Source organism: Montipora capricornis, chromosome 14 (genome assembly GCF_036669925.1).
Source record: "Montipora capricornis isolate CH-2021 chromosome 14, ASM3666992v2, whole genome shotgun sequence".
Taxonomy (NCBI): domain Eukaryota; kingdom Metazoa; phylum Cnidaria; class Anthozoa; order Scleractinia; family Acroporidae; genus Montipora; species Montipora capricornis.
Window position 1 is genome coordinate 11,695,305 of NC_090896.1, and position 9,990 is coordinate 11,705,294.

At 39.5% G+C, this 9,990-nt stretch overlaps 1 pseudogene; it reads left to right on the forward strand.

Annotated features, from left to right (window-relative positions):
• The window catches only part of LOC138031381 (G-protein coupled receptor GRL101-like), a 39,097-nt pseudogene extending 32,806 nt beyond the window's left edge, over positions 1–6,291 (forward strand).
• The last annotated feature ends 3,699 nt before the right edge of the window (positions 6,292–9,990 follow it).

The window sequence follows — 9,990 nt, forward strand, 5'->3', positions numbered from 1 at the left end:
ACCATCTCCATCACAACGTTTTGAATATAAACAAGCTGGGGAGGACGTGTATTGTGTTTGACTGTAGTGCGGAGTTTGCTAGCACTTTCCCCAACACGGAAGATTTGCAGGGCCCCAAGTTGACGAGCAAACGTGTGAAAGTTCCATTACGTTTTCGTGAAGGTCCGACCGTTCTAATGGGGGATGTTCAAGGAATCAAAGGATCACCATACTATTCGCTTTCTTTGGTAGAAAGATGGCAACCAAACTGAGAAGGTAGAAGTCCATAGGATGACTGTTTACCTGTTTCGCAGTATCTGGGGACCACGTTGTGCTAGTTTTGCCCAACTCCATGTGGCAAAGGGTTAAAGAAAGAACTTCCTGGTAGAGGTGATTGTCTAACCTCTGTAGATATTGTTGAGAAAGCTGCGGATATTGTGCATGATTTATGTCGTCTGCAGGAGACTTTTGGTTAACGAAGTGGATAAGTAATAACCGTGAAGTGTTGGAGACTGCACTTGAAAGTGAGAGGGGTGAAAAATCTTGATCTTGACCTTGGTTCCCTGTCTGTTGAGAGACCCCCAGGCACCTTCCTGTTGCCTTACTCACAGCCTATGCTCTGCTACCTTTTTTCCTGGTGAATCTCAAAGGGAAGATATAGTCTGCTCCTGTTGGGGAAATCCAGACTAGCCGCAATCCGGCAAATGATGATCCAAGTAATTTGGAGTTGTGTGCAGCAGTAATTTCAGCGAGAATGGACCAAACGCTGACAAGTGAGATTACCTGGGACCTCCAGAATTCAGTGTTTTGCTGACAGTATGAGCGTGATTCATTAGACTTACAATCGTACCAAACGATTTCTAATCTTTGTTGGGAAGTGCTTCTCTGTAGAATGTTGGAAGTGGGAGTCGATGTTTCAAATTTGAGCGCTAACGTTGATGTCTAATGAGCGTTGGAGGAGGGAACCAGAGTTCTGTGGCATGATGAGTCTACCGGACCCAAGAAATTTGATGGTCCTTTTTAGAGAAAGATTTCATTTTACAGTGAAACCGGTTGCTCATTTGCGCGCCACTTTGCAATTTTGTGACGCACGGTTGGTGCTTTGATTGGCAGTTTGCTCCGAAGAAATTGCAAGTTCTAATTTAAACTTGCTGCCCGTTGTTTATCTTCCCAGAGTCAGGTATTTGTACCCGTCCAAAACAACCTTGAACTCTACATTGGGTAGGATTCGTGAAACTGTGAAAAAAAAGTGATTTTTAAATTTAAAAAATCCACAATGTATCGCCGGCGTGATTGCTTGCAAACCGTGAATTATTGCAAGTTCTGTGAAATAAATTAAAAACTGTTCGTGTCGTCTGAAATACACCTTCACCGACCAAAAACAAAACTCTCGAGAATTTAATTCAGGACTGTAAGGGGGTTGAAATATCAATTCAACACCTCCACGTTTTCTTTGCATTAAGCGCAAATGGTTTTCCGCGAAAACTCCGTTCGCCAATACTGGATTCCCCACGTAAACGTTCTTGTATGTAATTAATCATTTCAAATCCATTTAAAGGGCCTTACAAACTATAAAGTTCCAAAACGACTATGGAGATGGTCCACAATGTAATTACAGTTCTAGGCATAAAATTGGACTTGAACCTACAACTTGCTCGGAGGAAAGTGCCCATCAAAAATGCAACGTTGAGTGACAATATTGTAAAGTGGCGCGCAAACGAACAACTGGTTTCACTAATTTATCTGCTCCCTACGTGCAATGGCAATCTTAAAAATATAAATTGCCTTCTTTATAATATCTTTGGGATAGTAATTAGTTTCAATTGGTAGACCTGCGCAAGGCACCAGGGCGACATGACATACTAGCTGAAGTGTTCTTATGTGGAAGTGACAAGCTGCTTAGTGCACTCCAGCAGCCGCTGTGCAAATTTTCGGAACAAGTAACTGTTTCCTAAGACATGAGTGACCCTACCACCACGACCCTGTACAAGAACAAGAGAAACTGCAGCGATTGTTATAGCTACTGTCGCATCTCCCGAATCGGCACCGCTGGCAAGCCCACTGTCACCTAGAGCAGTTTTCTGAAGGAGTGCAACCCAGTTCTAAATGCAGCTTCTGCTCCAATCGCTCTACAGTGGATATCATCTTCTCAGTCAGGCAGCTCAAAGAAAAGAGCCGAGAAGAAGAGCACCCTCTCTTCATTGCTTTCATAGACCTCACAAAGACATTTGACCAAGTCAGCAGAGATGTAGCTTGCGTAGCAAGTGGTTCGGCGAATTTTAGACGCTTCTTTCCACCAGAGTTGAGTTTCGCGCGATTGTTTTGAATATGGCGGCGCGAAAGCCTGGACCGAGGTCAGACAAGAACGCAAGGGGAAAGGGGCCGAGGAGAATGGGTGAGAAACCGCCTGCGATCAACCCTTCAACATTTTCAAAACCTCCATTCGCCCGCGGAGAAAGCTTTCCTTTTCAACCAATTACGTTTAAACGTGGCTTGCTTTTCACTCAAATTAAGACAAGGTACGTGTTTATCAAGGACACTAAAAAAAACATTTTCCATGCCGACCAAGCTGCATTAACGTTAGAGAAATTACAATAGACGGCCAGTTCGCGACTTTGAAATCGCATCGGAATTTGCTTTCATTGAAATGCCTAAAATTTCTTGCCTTGATGAATCTCGGCTCTTCCCTTGGGATACCAATCTTTCTGACCGCATCTATAAAGTCATGATTACTCCTTGACAGGGGATAAATTCCAGAGTGAATCAAACTTTCTACAATGTTTGTTCTTGGTTTTTTTAATTTCAAGAGCCATCATTTCAAGATTTGTATCCTCAAGATCAAACACTCGCCGAAATATTATTAAGTCACGTAAATAAAGACAGACTCCAGCACCAAACTATCTCTTTCTACCTCTACGTATGAGTGTATAGCCTGATAGGTTAAGTAGCCCATCAGAGTCAGCCATATCATCGAGTGGATGGATGGATGGCTGGTTGCCTGGCTGGTTGAATGGATGGATGGATAGATAGATTTGTTTATTTCCGCTTATTGCATATTCTGAATTACAAGTGGGGTCAGTATTACATGATACTTACGACTAGACTAATTACACAAATATATTAACAACACATAAAGACATTCAATAACTCGTCACAGTGTTACAAAAAAACTGTTTCCCATGTTGGACGACTAATAAAATCATTGGGGAATTACATGCCGAATTACGCGAGAATCGTTCAAAACTTGATCAACCAGAAAAATTGTTCTTATAGAGCAAAAGCTATTGAATATTGCTGAAACTTGAGTCTCCTTGTTTGTCCGGGCTAAAATCTTTCAGTAAAGTGAATTCAAATTGCTCGATCTCGCAAAGAACTGTAAGCAAATTGGACTGCTATATTATCACGTCACACTCAACGTCTGACTCCAAATGCAGTTTCACGTCATTTATATATAAATATTACAACTCCTACTGTCCAACTTTTTTTCTTCTTAAAATATGTTTTCCGTGTACCTATTACGAGTATATAACACCATTAAAAAAGGGGGGTCAACGTGCTCGGTCAGGAGAAAATAGCCATTCCTTGACAGATTGAGCTGTCGTGAATGAAAATCCGCCATTTTATCAATGTGCGCGCGCTAATGTTCGCGCCAATGACGCAAGAAATTCTGCGCAGTAGGGTTACGCAGTGCAAAACATGAGAATCACCTTAAAGAAAAATACTAAAACTAGCATGGTTTTTTTTTTCCAACAATTCCCTAATATTGGAATTTTTTAGAAAGTAACACAAAAAAATCTTGCACTTATATTGGCATTAGGTTGTTTTTGTTGTTGTTGTTTTTTTTTTCTACTTTTAAGGTAACATAGTTGTTCATTGTGAAAAATTTTGTGCCACAGGATCTCCGCTCGCACGTAGTTTGTAAATTTACTTGTGTTGGATGTAATGTCACTTGCCTTGACAAAACCGTTCGTTATATCTCCACTCGCGTACGTGAGCATTTTGTTTCGGACAGGTCATCTCGCAACATCAAAAACTTGTCGAGACTCTGTTCAACTGAATGTTTCAAAGTCTTAGACTCAGCCAACTTGCGTTCTAAAACTAAAATAAAGGAAGCTTTGCATATCAAATGGCACAACATACTCTTCAACAACAGCAACAACTTCTCTTTCAGTTTAATCTCCTTGGTTATTCACTTTTAAATTACAACGATCTTTTTTAACGGCTTAGTCGCGATAAGAACTAACTATCTTAGACAATTCATTTACTTTGTTTTTGTAAGTATGCGAGGAACGTATCAATTTAACCTTTGTATTTTTCCACAAATAAGTATAAATTCGAATTGCACAACTCATTCAAAAGTGAAGATGGCATACGTTTGTCGAAACATGTCTTTTAATTGTTGTTCTATTTCCTCAGGTTATCTGTCGATTTCATTTTATCTTTCAATGAATTTAAGGATACATGCTCCTTGAAATAAGCACAGTTGAGGAAAATAATAAAAAATAAATAAAATAATCCTAATTTCCCTTGAAAGATGTTGATATTGACTGCTGTGACCCGGTTGCAGAAGACGAACAAGAACAGGAAGAACAGGACAATGCGGAATCTGAAGATGACAAGGGTAACATTATGATCTGCAACAATAACGATATAACCAAGGCAGATAAGTGATAATAACGTCAACAGTTTTCTTTGCTTTAAGAGATTAAATATATTGAGAAGATTTAGAAATGCTGAAAATGCAAGCTCTACCTTTCCAACAAAATGAATCTTAACTTCACATAAAAGGCGCGATTTGCAAAGAAGCATTTCTGACTTGTGTCAGGTGGTCTTGTAAGTGAAATGAGTGAAGCCTTAATAATATATTTTCATAGCTTTACTTAATAAAAAAATAAGCCAGTATCTTACGTGAAAGGATGCACTGTTGTGGGAGAGTAAAATGCTCCCTAGAGGAATTTCAGTGTAACAAATGTGTTAAAACATGAATTCAGATAATCGAATATCAAGTATCCAGAATACTTTTCAGCAAAACGTATGTAGATATTTGTAAGGACTGAGTGATAACCCTGAGGGCCTTGAGAGTCATTTCCGCTCTCTTTCGAATTCAGTTTTAGGCTGCTAACTCTGTAATATGTGGAGGCTGAATAGATGCAGTTTCTGGTGTTGTTGCCAAGCTGGACCAAGGCCTCAAACGAACTCGATTGTGGGTCAAACAGCGCATACTTTGTTTGCTTGATTTAAGTTTTAGGGCCCATCACAAGGCAGTAAAATATCCAAGATCCATGGCAAAATCTCTTTTAAGTTGCTGAAAATTAATTTTTAACATTGTCGTATTTATTTTCCTGTTATTTTTCTATTGACTACAGAGCAAGAGAGAGCTGATGGCGTATTCTTGGAATCAGGTAAACGTGATTATGAAAGCCACATGTTATTTTCGGCTTTCCCTTGAATTTAAAGAGAGAATCTTTAAACATCTTTATCCAACCAAAGACGAATGAAGGTTGGCTTACGATTCTGTCATTATTTCGGCTCGGCATCGAAGCACCGAGCAACGCGACTGGAGGGTGCACATTGTAAATGAGGCTTATTGTTCGCGCATGTATAACGCCGGTAGAATGATAGCCTTTATTTTTAATTATTTTGTTGGAATAATTCTTATGGGGAAGTAAAGAATAACACTCTATGCACTTGACGTCACGATTTAGTGCCCAAACCATTATGGGATTAGCATGCGGACAAGAAAAAGACATTTTTGTTTGTCCGAATTTCAATCCCGTAACGCTTTGTAGTAAGGCATTACGATCTATTTTTTATCAATTGTGGAAAATGCTATTAAAGATATGACCAGAAGAAAAACTGTTACTGAGGCAAGCAATAAATGCCAGTATCTCTGTGAACGGAGATAAATTTGAATTCGATGTGAAGTACCCGTTTTTTCCCAAGTGAGCTATTTGATAGTTTCCTTTTAGCGTTAGCATTCTTAGCATTTGGTTTTTGAGCTAGTAACACACGTAGATTTTTTTTTTTTAACCACTAACTTAGATTTGAAAGTGGAGAAAGAAGATGAACAACATGCGAGGAACGAACAAGCAGAAATCGACCTTGAGAGAGAAGTATCAGATGTTAAAGATGCAAGAGCAACCACAAAGGAGAAACCGCCAGGTGGTGAAATGATTGTACTGGAAGCGAGGGCAGAAGAAACTAAAGCGGCGAAAACAAAACGTGCAGAAGTGGAAAAAACAAGAAAGGGTACGAGGACTAAGATGTCATTCCACAGGGTGTGGGACTTGGCCGGAGGAGAAAACTAATCTCAAGAAAACTACCGACAAGCACACAGGGAGGGAGCTGTGCAAGGTGCTGATGGACTGAAAGCATCAAAACTGGCAGTGATAGAAGAAGATGCAAGTGTCCTCAAATTGGAATGTGAAGTAGCAAAGGGCATAACGACTAAAAACGAGGGACCAAAAGTTGTTAAATTAACTGAAGTAGACAACATAGTTGTGGCTGACAAACCGTGTATGCATACAGCTGTTGATATGACCAACGTGACAGGTATTGAAGAAAGAGATGCAGGGAAACTTAATACAGAAAAGCCAGTAGATAAGGATGCTATTGAGGTCCCTAATGCAAGTGGTGGTGAAGTGGCAGAGGATGGTATTCCTAAACTGGTGGATAAGGCAGATTTGATTAAAGGGGAACAAGACGTTACAAAAATGACATCAACAACAGATGGAGAAACCGCAAGTGCTCATCCGATTCATGCAGATGTGGCTTACCTTTGTGAGGCACTTAATACGCAGCAACAGGAAGATGTTGAGACGGCTGAAACGCCCAGTGTGGGAGAGGCTGAAAAAGTCAAAGTACCAAAAGCAGAGTGTAAAGAAAAGGTCCAAAGGGCGAGCACAGGGTATGCTGGAGCCACCTATGCAAAGGAGGCGAAGATAAAGGGAAAAGACAAAGGCTAAATTTCAAAAGGATTTTAGTGCTTTTGTTAACAAAAGCAATAGACACGATAGCATAGATAAATCTTAAAAGTATCATACAACATACATAGTAGTTAGACATAATTTCAGAGTTTGAAGCCAAGTCCTCGGTCCCATGCATGTCTGAACAATTCTATCTTGGAAACGGTGTCTAACTCCAAATAACCCACTGGGATTAAATTGTAGTGTGCTTTAGGTAAACCAAGTATTGTGCCAAAGAAAACTTCAGAAAATATAAACAATTTTCATCCTCCCTGCATCGGGGTGTTTTTTTTTCCAGAACAAAACTTACATCATTGGTCTTCTTTGTCCTTTGAAATGCTCTTGTAGGACCACATTTTATGTTTTACACCTATTAAAATGTGGAGATAATCATTAGCGCGGTGTTCGAAGGACCCAAGGCACATCTTACTCAATTGAAACAGCTGAAAATATGGCAAGTAAGAGAGAAGTAAAAGTTTGCTTTGAAATGTACCCTCAAAGGTGTGATATCGAAACAAGAGACATAAGAAGAGAGAATAACAGTATGTCAGTTACGACTAGTGCAGCTTAGAAATCACTATGCTATCATTTTGATTTTGCTTTTTAAGTAAAAGAGGATTGTGTAAAGGATGTTAAGATCAAAGGAAAAACAGAAGCTAATAAGGGCGCTGTAGACAAAAGCACCAAATATGGTCGCATGGAGAAATCATAATAATTATCATATGAAATCAACCCTATAAACTGGATTTTTAACTGTGGACTTGAAACAAGAGACATAAGTTAAAGTTAGAAACGCTTGCTGTACTAAATGGAAGAGCATTGTACCGGTAAGTCAGTTATGACTCATGCGCTTCAGAAATACCAATATTATGATTTTGCTTTTGCTTTTGCTTTTGCTTTTTGGTAAAAAAGGATTGTATAATCATTGCAAAAAGCTTTAGCTCGCTAAGAGAGTCAAGAGGCCTTTTATGGGCCCATGCCATCCGTGACCAATTGCGAATTGAAATTATAATTCTTTGTAAACTTTGAAAAACCATACATATACAATATACAAATGGTTCATCTAAGGCAATGCTGTAAAACTTCTTACTACTCAGGAAATAAAACAATTAAGAAAGATAAGTGGTCTTACTTGTAGGTGTTGTCCCTGATCATTTTAAACGGCCAGCTCCCAGTTCGCTTCATAGCTCAATTGGTAGAGCTCTGCACCGGTATCGCAGTGGTCATGTAGTTCGAATCCTGTTCAAGCCTGAATTGTCCAACCTTTCCTTCCATTACGGCTAAAGTAGCGTTCACAACTGCGATGATCTTAAGGACGTTCGCGCGAAAATTTTTCAACATTGATTTTTTTCTGAAACTTTTACCACTGTAAGATGATGATGGTCACCGACTTCGTTTTGGAGAGAACATGCCCTGAAAAACACCCAAAATGTGACAAAATCGGGCTTCGTTAGCGAATAAGGCCAGTGTCTGTAAACCCAAATACATTGCAATTAAATCTTTGAAGTGAAATCATCTCTGCCAAATATTGTTTAAGTGGACTTATTAAGTGAATTTAGTCAACTGGTGAGGTTCCTTAAAGATCAAGTTCGCATTTAGCGACCACAGTTTCACTCGCCTTGCAGCCGAAAGATGGCAAGATTTGATGTCCTGTGAGCAGAAATCTTGAAATTTTTTGAACTCCCACATTGATTTTTTGTTCATTTTTGGACAAGGTGGAGATAATTGTAAATAAAATCCGTTTCTGGAAAGAAAAATAGGGGTCACCGAACGTCCAAGACCGTTAAATCCAGGCAAAGCTGTATCAATGGCCTTTTGCCCTGTCATTTCTCATTTTATTACTTAGCGCGCGCGCTCGTGTATGACGTGGCGTGTGCATTTGCGTGCGCAGTAAGGATGCGCAGAAACAATTGGCGCGAACGTCCTTAAAACTTAACTTGTTTCATTTCTGCAGTTCAAATGTATGTGTTTAGTACACTGTTTCTTGAAAGTCAAAAACTTACCCAGTCATTTTAAAATGCGTTTAGAAAGTTCTTTTTTAGCTGAAATAGATGACCTCCCCGGAATATTTTAAACTACGTAAAAACAGGTATTCAACTTAGGCATTTTCGCTAAAATTTCACGCAAAATCAGCAAAACCCCTTGGCCAACATGATGTCTTTAAGGAAAAGTCAATGGTGACCATTAAGATATCTCAATGTTTATTAGACCTCGTCTTAACTTGCTGCAAACAACGCTTTAACACCGAAACATGTCGGCAGAGAAGCTAAAAAAACCAAAGAAACGAAAGAGCAGGGGTTATGCCTTCCTCCTTTTTATTCTCCTGCCAAGTTGTCCTCGTAGTAAGTTCTCCCTTAGTGAACTTGGGAAAAAGGTTGCGATTCGTTTCCACAACCATCAAAACACTCGGGCTTCAAAAACACTGTATGAAATAATTGCATCCTATCTTTTTGCTCTTTCATACTGTTGAAACGCCAGACTACAGAATGTGTAGACCATGCAGACAAGGGGTAAAATATGGTGTACACTCAACATTACTGAGAGCTAACCCGTAAACAGGCTAACCTGAATGTTATTTAGGCCTAATAATTAGGCTAACTGAATTAGAATGTTATTTAGGCCTAATTCAGGCTAACCAAATTTTCATTTTACAGACGATCTGTACAGTCTGCAATCAGCGTTTTTCAGTGTCCCGTTGAAACGACATCCTTTTGGTTTGCAAACCACCTATGTGCAATTGTACAATATTGAACCCCCACCCCCTTTGGAACAAAAAATACATTTAGGAATTGTGGGTAATAAGAAGCCAGGAGGTTTGTCTTCGTTTTCAATTGTTGTTCAATGGAAAGTATCGCTCATCTTTTTTGGCAATAGCAACATTTGGGGGCCTCTCCGGGAGAAGAATAACTTTAAGTGTATTAGCAATGGATTTTCGTGGTGGCCAGAGAAACTGAGTGAAGGAAAGACCGTAATTTAATGCCGAAAAACAAACCTTTGATTCGTACGTAACTCTATAGCCTGCTTGCACGCGGTAATTTGTATTTCG